The sequence below is a fragment of the Camellia sinensis genome, chromosome 7 (genome assembly GCF_055761805.1).
Source record: "Camellia sinensis isolate YWXY chromosome 7, ASM5576180v1, whole genome shotgun sequence".
Taxonomy (NCBI): domain Eukaryota; kingdom Viridiplantae; phylum Streptophyta; class Magnoliopsida; order Ericales; family Theaceae; genus Camellia; species Camellia sinensis.
Window position 1 is genome coordinate 178,835,129 of NC_138967.1, and position 8,743 is coordinate 178,843,871.

Sequence of the window (8,743 nt, forward strand, 5' to 3'; positions counted from 1 at the left end):
CACTCAAGTATTTTGGCCGTCCAAACATACAGAAGCAAGGGAGAGCCGCCCATATACTCCTGCGGTACGAGGCTACTTATACTACGTTCCCGGCCGCAGACGACATTCCGATCCCATCTGACGAACAACACCTTAAGACTTTTATTTTCCCCAGCTTCAAGACCCTTAGGCAAATTGGTTTCGAAGCTTTTGATTCGGAGTAAGACGTAGAGATGGTGGTCGAGGTAATTTCTGAACCAACGAGAGAGTTCGCTGCGGAGGCCGAAGAGGTCGACGAGGTTCTAAACTCAGCGTTTGAGGCAGCCGATCTTAACCAGCCTAACTCACAGTCCACTTCAGGTCGGGCGGAGTTTTCCTTCGGAGATATTTTTACAAATTTGGAAGACCTACCCGGCGCTTATTCTGAGGGTAAGGCTGGGGGAAATCTCACGCAGATGGCGCGAAAGAGAAATACCGAACGCATGGCCGCCTGAGGGAAAGCCGAGGCCACTTGTTCTGGACCTGCCCTTATTGAATCTTCTCCCGTTATTGTAGAAGAAACGGCTCAAGTTGTTGTGGCCGAGACGGAGAAGGAAGCCGAATTGGAGATTCAAGAAGAACGGCTAATTCCAGAAGAGCGGGGAGAAAAACGTACCGCCGAGGGAGAGCCCGACTCAGAGGAGAGCCCTGCTGACAAACGCCTCGCTTAGAGGAGGCGGATGTAGTTGTTCCTTTCGTTGTTCAACCAAAGATCAAAAACATGCTGATCTCCTCTGACGCATCTGCCTTAAAGGATCCAACTGTAGCGTTGAGCTTGGCTGCCTCAGTCTCGTTGCCAGCTGACAAGGCCACCTTTCGAGTAGAGCCGGATTTGGTAGCTATAGCGTTAGCTGCCCAGTCGGTCCTTCTGGTATGTGATTTGATCTTTTTTACTCCTTGTTTGGTTTGGTTTGCATACGATATTTCTTGGTATGTGATGATCTCAACTCCTTGTTTTGCAGACGGCTGGAAGGATAGCCGAACTAGGCCACCGCCAGCACGATGCCATTGAAAGAATTGGCCGCTTGAAGTCGGAAGCTGAAGGTGAGAGGAGCAGGGCCGAGTTTGAGGCGATGAGAGCCACAATGGAAAGTGCTCGAGCCGAAGCTGAGAAGTAGAGGGCTCAGACTGCTGACCAGCTCAGATCTGATGCCGAGGAGAGGGCAAACGTGAGCAAGGAATCGCTCAAGTTAGCCAAGGAGGCGCTTGCCAAGGTGGAGGCCGAATTAGAAGAGTTGAAGAAGGCCAAGGAAAAAACCGACTCTGAGGCTTCTGCGGCGTTCGAGGCTGGAAAGAGCGTCGCCCTTGAGAACTACGTAGAAGAAGTCCCCAAATTCGAGAATCGGGGATTCAAACATGGGTGGCTCAAAGTCCTTGCTACCACTGGAGTTACATTGGCCATGCCAATTCCATACGAGCAAGTGGACATTGAGCTACTTGAGTCTAATCCCGAGGATTGATTTGGGAGACATTCTAGTTTTATTAAGTATTTTCAATTTCAATGTATGTTTTTGCTTAGTAGATTTCTGTTAGTTCAAGGTAATTTTCATGTATAAATTAGTTACTATCTCCGCGCAATTTATTAATGAAAATTTCCTTTTCATTTCACTATTAGTTGTACGCAATTTTTGATATTAATGAAGAGTTTTGCTTTTCACTACTTTGGATAAAATGATTACTGTCTGTTGTGCTTGCTAACTATCGATCCGATCGGAAGTAGGATCATGAGATGAGTAGATTGAATATCCCACTGCATAGCGGCCAATTGGATAACAGTGTAACATGGCAATTAATTTAACCTTAATTTATCTGAACACGTAAATCGACTCAGGGCCCCGTCGTATGCCCTTGCCCCAGCCAATGTATGAACTCTGGATGCCGAATAGGACTAGTTCATGGAGTGGCAGCGGCACAATTTGATCGACATTGTGCTTAGGTATTTGGCCGATCAGATTATTAATTCTGATCTTGCCCGATAATGTATGAACTCCGAAAGCCGAATAGGAGTAGTTCATGAGCATAGAACGCCGAATATCAATAGGACTAGTTTATGGGTATTGTGCGGATAAATCGATTCATGGAGCGGCTGGGACAATCAAGCCGACTAGATTGATGAATCTGCCCTGGCCCTAGCTGGTTCATGAGCATAGTGCGCCAAATATCAATAGGACTAGTTCATGGGTATTGTGCTCATAAATCGATTCATGGAGCGGCTGGGACAATCAAGCCGACTAGATTGATGAATCTGCCCTTGCCCCAGCTGGTTCATGAACATAGAACGCCGAATATCAATAGGACTAGTTCATGGGTATTGTGCTGATAAATTGATTCATGGAGCGGCTGGGACAGTCAAGCCGACTAGATTGATGAATCTGCCCTTGGCCTAGTTGGTTCATGATCATAGAACGCCGAATATCAGAGGTTGATGGGGCGATTGGGGCATATGACTGAATCGGCGCCGGGCTGTTGAGGTCGCAATATTAATGAGATACTGTCTCGGAGGTGCTGCCCTCGTAGGGAATAAATGGGCTTGTAGACTTTTCTTTAGTCAGCAACTCAGTCCAGCAGCTCTTTGAGGTCCTATTTATATGCTCAGTGAGTAACTCAGTCCAGCTCTTTAAGGTCCTATTTATATGCTCAGTCAGCAACTCAGTCCAGCTCTTTGAGGAAGGTTAAACAAGTGCGAATGTCAAGTAGACTTTTCTTCAACAGCAGAGGGGAAGCGAGGACTCTAGCTGAGCTGGGAGGAGATATAAGTCGAACTGGTGAACCGTCGCGTATGGGAAGTAGGACTTACAGGGATTGAGAGAGACACTAATCTCCTCATCATCGAAGTAGGTCGCCCAGGATGGACAAGCAGCCACAGGGCAAATCTCCTTAACACAATTCTGGAAGGGAATCCGATGCGACTCCGTGCCCATTTAGTTTTGCGGTCTTCGTGGGGAATCAACCAATGACAGAGGCGGACTCGATCGTTTGAGATCCAAATGTGGCAGTCGAGTTCGCCCGATAGATTTTTCCACCCGAAGTCCAGCAGTTGATGGTAGGTCGGCAAGATTTCAAAGTGTTTCGTGAAGGCGTTCATAGGGTGGTGAAGGGGTTGTACACCACTTATGAAATTGGCATGCGTCTCTGCGCCGCTCGGCGCGATATAGAGCAGAGAGATGAACATATTCGGAAGTTAGAAGCTCGTGCAGAGAAGGCCGAGCGTGAGCTAAGGAAATCAAATCTGCCGAGTCCCAATCAGCCAGCCAACCCAATCCGGTTGTGGAAGAGAGGGTGACTCAAAGGCTGATAAGTGATGCTATTGCCGATCAAAACACGACTAGCATGTTCGTGATTGAGACTGCGAGGGTGGCGGCCTATGAAAAAGGCTTCCACGACGGACAAAAGGTCAGAATTTAGAAGACCAAGGAGAAACTCGCCGAAGAGGTTTGCCGATGTGAAGATCGTGGATTTAAGCACGGTTGGATTAAGGCATCTCAAGCTGCGGAAGCTCTCCGAACGTCGGGCATTGATTCGGCATTGCCACTATACCAACGTAATCATTTTCTGTTTTCCGCCTTTGAAGTCGAGTACAGTGAGGATGAGGGAGACGCCAGATAAAAATACTCATTGTAATGCTCAAACGCAGATTGCATTCAAAACTATGTAATTATTCGCTGATCGAATAAAATGTTTTATTTTAAATGTTTGTGTTTCGTTGTAATTTTTATTCGGCACATACGTGTTTGCATGTTTTGTGTTTCATTGTATAAACGTTTGAATAAACATATTTTAGATATTTGAATAAACATTGACCGGCCCGAGTTAACTAAGCATTTCATTTCGAATGTTTATATGCTTTATGTGTAAACGGATTTTGTCGGCTCGACATAAGAGAGCACTCTACATTAAATATTTAATCGGCCCAAAGGCGCTCCGAATCCGGAGGCTTTAATCGGCCCAAAGGCGTCATGCGCCGATGGGGCTCCGAATCCGGAGTCTTTATTTGGCCAATCGTGGTATCCACGAAGGGTGCTCTGATTCCGGAGGCTTTAATCGGCCCAAAGGCGTCATGCGCCGATGGGGTTCCGAATCCAGAGTCTTCAATTGACCAATTGTGATATCCACGAAGGGCGCTCTGAATCCGGAGGCTTTATTGGCCCAAAGGTGTCATGTGCCGATGGGGCTCTGAATCCGGTGTCTTTAATTGGCTAATCGTGATATCCACGAAGGGCGCTCTGAATCTGGAGGCTTTATCGGCCCAAAGGTGTCATGCGCCGATGGGGCTTCGAATCCGGAGTCTATTTGGCCAATCGTGGTATCCACGATGGGCGCTTCGAATCCGGAGGCTTTATCGGCCCAAAGGCGTCATGCACCAATGGGGCTCCGAATCCAGAGTCTTTAATTAGCCAATCGTGATATCCATGAAGGGCGCTCCGAATCTGGAGGCTTTATCAGCCCAAAGGCGTCATGCGCTGATGGGGCTCCAAATTCGGAGTCTATTTGGCCAATCGTAGTATCCACGAAGGGCGCTCCGAATTCGGAGGCTTTATCGGCCCAAAGGCATCATGTGCTGATGGAGCTCCGAATCCAGAGTCTTTATTTGGCCAATCGTGGTAACCACAAAGGGTGCTCCGAATCCGGAGGCTTTCATCGGCCTAAAGGCGTCATGCGCTGATGGGGCTCTGAATCCGAAGACTTATGAACTGGATTGCGCAATGAAGAAATGAGAAACTTTGCATTGCAAAAGTGAAATATGTACAAGTATCAAGCCCCACAAGTCGGGTCAATGATAGAATTTACGTAAATGCGTTGAATTCTAGGGTCGTGAAAGACTCCTTCCAGACATGTCTTTTAGCCGATACGCCCCTACTCCCGCGATCGAGTCGACCTGATTGGGGCCGTCCTAGTTAGGACCCAATTTTCTATCCGCCAGTTTCCTGGCACCTGGAAGTACTTTCTTCAGGACCAACTCTCCCGGTGTGTAGCGGCACAGTTGGACACGTTGATTATACGACTTAGCAAGCTGCTGTTGATACCGCGCCACGGATGCAAGGGCACGACCTCTTCGTTCTTCAATTAGAACTAAATCCAAGGCTAGCATCATGTCATTTTGGCCCCTATCAAAAACTTTTGATTTCAAGGTTGGGAGGCCGATCTCCAGGGGTATGATTGCCTGGGTTCCAAAGCATAGAGCAAACGGAATTTCCCTAGCAGATCGCCTCAGCGTAGTTCGATGAGCCTATAACACACTCAGCAATTCTTCGACCAATTTTCCTTTAGCTTTCTCCAGCCTCTTCTTGATGCCGTCCAAGATGGATTTGTTAGAGGCTTCAGCTTGACCATTGCTTTGTGGATAAGCCTGTGTGGAAAAGTAAGGCCCGATACCATACTTGTTGCACAATTCTCGGTAGATACCACAATCGAACTGGGTGCCATTGTCTGAGATAAGTGCTCTTGGAATGTTGAATCGTGTTATGATGTTTCTCCAAACAAAACGCTTCACGTCGGTATCTCAGATGTGCGTTAGCACCTCCGCTTCTACCATTTTGTAAAATAATCTGTCGCGACAATCAAAAATCACTTGTTACCCGGGGCACGAGGCAATGGTCCGACGATGCCAAGTCCCCATTGGGCGAGCGACCAAGGACTGGTTATGGAGCTTAGCTCTTCAGCAGGCAGGTGGGTCAAAGGAGAGAACTTCTGGCACTATTCACACTTTTTTCACATAACATTCGGCATCTGCTCTCATTGTCGGCCAGTAATACCCCTGTGTCACTGCTCGATGAGCCAAGGACCGCCCGCCAAAATGGGCGCCACAACTGCCTTCATGTATTTCAGTCAGAAGCTCCTCGACTTTGTCCGGGTGCACACATTCCAAATATGGACCAGAGAGGGATTTTTTATAAGGTCTTCCTTGCGCATCCAAGTTGTATCGCAGGGCTTTGTTTCGCAGCTTGTGCGCTTCTTTCTTGTCCTCTGGGAGCTGTTCGGAAGACAGGAATGCCACAATGGGATCCATCCAACTCGGTCTAGATTCTATGATATTGACCTGGACTTCCTCCGAAGGGCCAATGCCCGGCTCCGGGATGAAACTTACTTCGATGGTCCATTTAATTTCTGAGTTAATGGCGGAGGCTAGGCAAGCCAGGGCATCTACATGTGTGTTCTGATCACGTGTTATCTGGTTCAATTCATGATGGTCAAATTTTGTCAGCAAGGAGTTGGTTGTTTTCATGTAAGCCGCCATACATTCGTTTCTTGCCGCGTACTCCCCCTTTAGCTAATTGAAAGCAAACGCCGACCACCCAGGAGATGTGCATTCCGTAAATCGGCGAGAAGAGCTTTGTATTCGGCTTCATTATTTGATGCTTCGATGCCGAGCTTGACGGCCTACTCAATTATTGCGTCGTCGGGAGCCATGATTACAACTCCGGCTCCGTTGCCCCGCTGATTGGATGATCCATCACAGTACAACTGCCAAATGTCCCTAACATAAATTTTCTAGTTCGGCTTCGGTCGAATTTCATCAGACTTGAAATCGGCAAGACCCCCAGTGAATTCGGCAACAAAGTCGGCAAGCATCTGTCCCTTGATTGAGGTTCTAGGTAGAAACTGAATGTCGTACTGGCCGAGTTCAAGAGCCTACTTAGAAACATGTCCTGATGCTTCTGCATTTCATAGTACTGATCGGAGGGGATAATTTGTTAGCACCCTAATGCTATGTCCCTAGAAGTAATGCATCAGTTTTCTTACTGCCACGACTAGGACTAGGATGAGTTTTTCCAGTGGAAGGTAGCGTGTTTTGCTGTCAACCATTGCCTTGCTCACAAAATACACTGGCCGCTACTCCCCCAGCTCTTCCTTTATCAGCACGGCGCTGACGGCCCTGTCGGAAACTGCCAGATACAAAATGAGCGGGTCACCAGCAGCAGGTGTTGTCAGGAGTGGTACTGAGCGGAGGTAGGTCTTGAGGTCGTTGAATGCGGCTTCGCATTCGGCGGACCATTCGAAAGCCTTGCCCTGCCGTAATGTATGAAAGAATTGTCAGCAGCGATTTGTGGACCGACTGATGAACCTGTTGAGTGCGGCGGCCATCCCCATCAACTTTTGAACCTCTTTTACTGAACGAGGGGAGCCGAGCTCCAGGATTGCTGTGTTTTGCCTTGGGTTGGCTTCGATTCCTCTGTGGTTGACAATGTAACCCAAGAATTTTCCAGAGCCAATCCCAAACGCACATTTGGAAGCGTTCAGCTTCATTCCATATTTGCGTAGAATGCCGAATGTCTCTTCCAGATCGGCTATATGATTCTACTCTTCCTTGGACTTGACTACCATATCGTCAATGTACACTTCCATAGTGTGGCCGAGTTGCTCCTTGAACATGGTGGTGACTAGTCTCTGGTAAGTTGCCCTTGCATTCTTCAGCCCAAAAGGCATAACCTTATAGCAATAGGTTCCTTTTGGGGTGAGGAATGCAATTTTGTCTTGGTCCTCCGGATGCATAGCGATTTGATAATAGCCTCTGTAGGCATTGAGGAAGCTCATACGCTGATGACGCGCCGTAACATCTACAAGTTGGTCTATCCTTGGAGAGGAAAACAGTCTTTGGGGCAGGCTTTGTTTAGGTCCGTGAAATCAACACAGACTCGCCAAGTCTCATTTTTCTTCTTCACAACCACAGTATTAGAGAGCCATGTAGGGTAGGTCACTTCCCTGATTGCGCCGGCATCAAGCAACCGGTCAACCTCTTCAACGACGGTGGCAGTGTGTTCTGCGACTGATTGCCGGCTTTTCTGAATGATCGGCTTGCATTTAGGGTCAACATTCAAACGGTGCTGTGAAGTAGATGGATCCACACCCGACATCTCATCTGGAGTCCATGCAAATACATCAAGATTGCCGAGCATGAAGGAAATTAGTTACTGTGTCTGTCGGCTTGATTCAGGGAGGCGCCGACCATGAAGAACTTATCTGGGTTTCCGTTGATTTCAACTTGATCTAGGGCTTCTGTGGCTTTTTCATTGGGGAGCCGCCCAACATCGTCGAGGCTCTCCTGATCTGTCACTTCAATAGAGTTCACTTGCATCTCCTTTGGCATTTTTTCAACAAGGAGATAACATGCTTGTGCCGTTTTCTGGGAGCCACGGATTTGCTCAATGCCGCGTTCTGTCGGGAAATGCAGCAGCTGATGATAGGTACTCGGCACGACCCACATGGTGTGTAACCAATTTCGCCCCATGATGAGGTTATACGATGACGACAGCTTAATGACTAAGAATTCCACTTCCACTGTTCAGGAGCCCGCTCGAACGGGTAATGTAATTTTCCCCGACGGGTATTCTGGATTGGGGTTGAAGCCGAATAGCGGATAGGGAGCCGGAGAGAGATCCGATTCGGAGAGGCCAAGTATGGTGAATGTCTTGTAATACATAACTTCCGATGTGCTCCTTGGGTCAATGAGTACGCACTCAACGGTGAATCGGTTGATACGCAACTCAATTACTAAGGGATCAATTTGGGGAAGTGTCACTTCGGCCAAATCCGAATCATCAAAAGTAATGCTCGCAGCTTCATGGGGACGTTTTGCCGGAGTGAGCTGATTTTGAGGGTTGGGATTCGATTGAATCGTATGCACCGCAGATGATATTGGCAGGCTGTATATCATGTGGATCACGTTGAGTGGAGGGGAGTCCTGTCTTAAGGCTATTACTTTGGTTGAGTTGCCTTTTCGAACGTA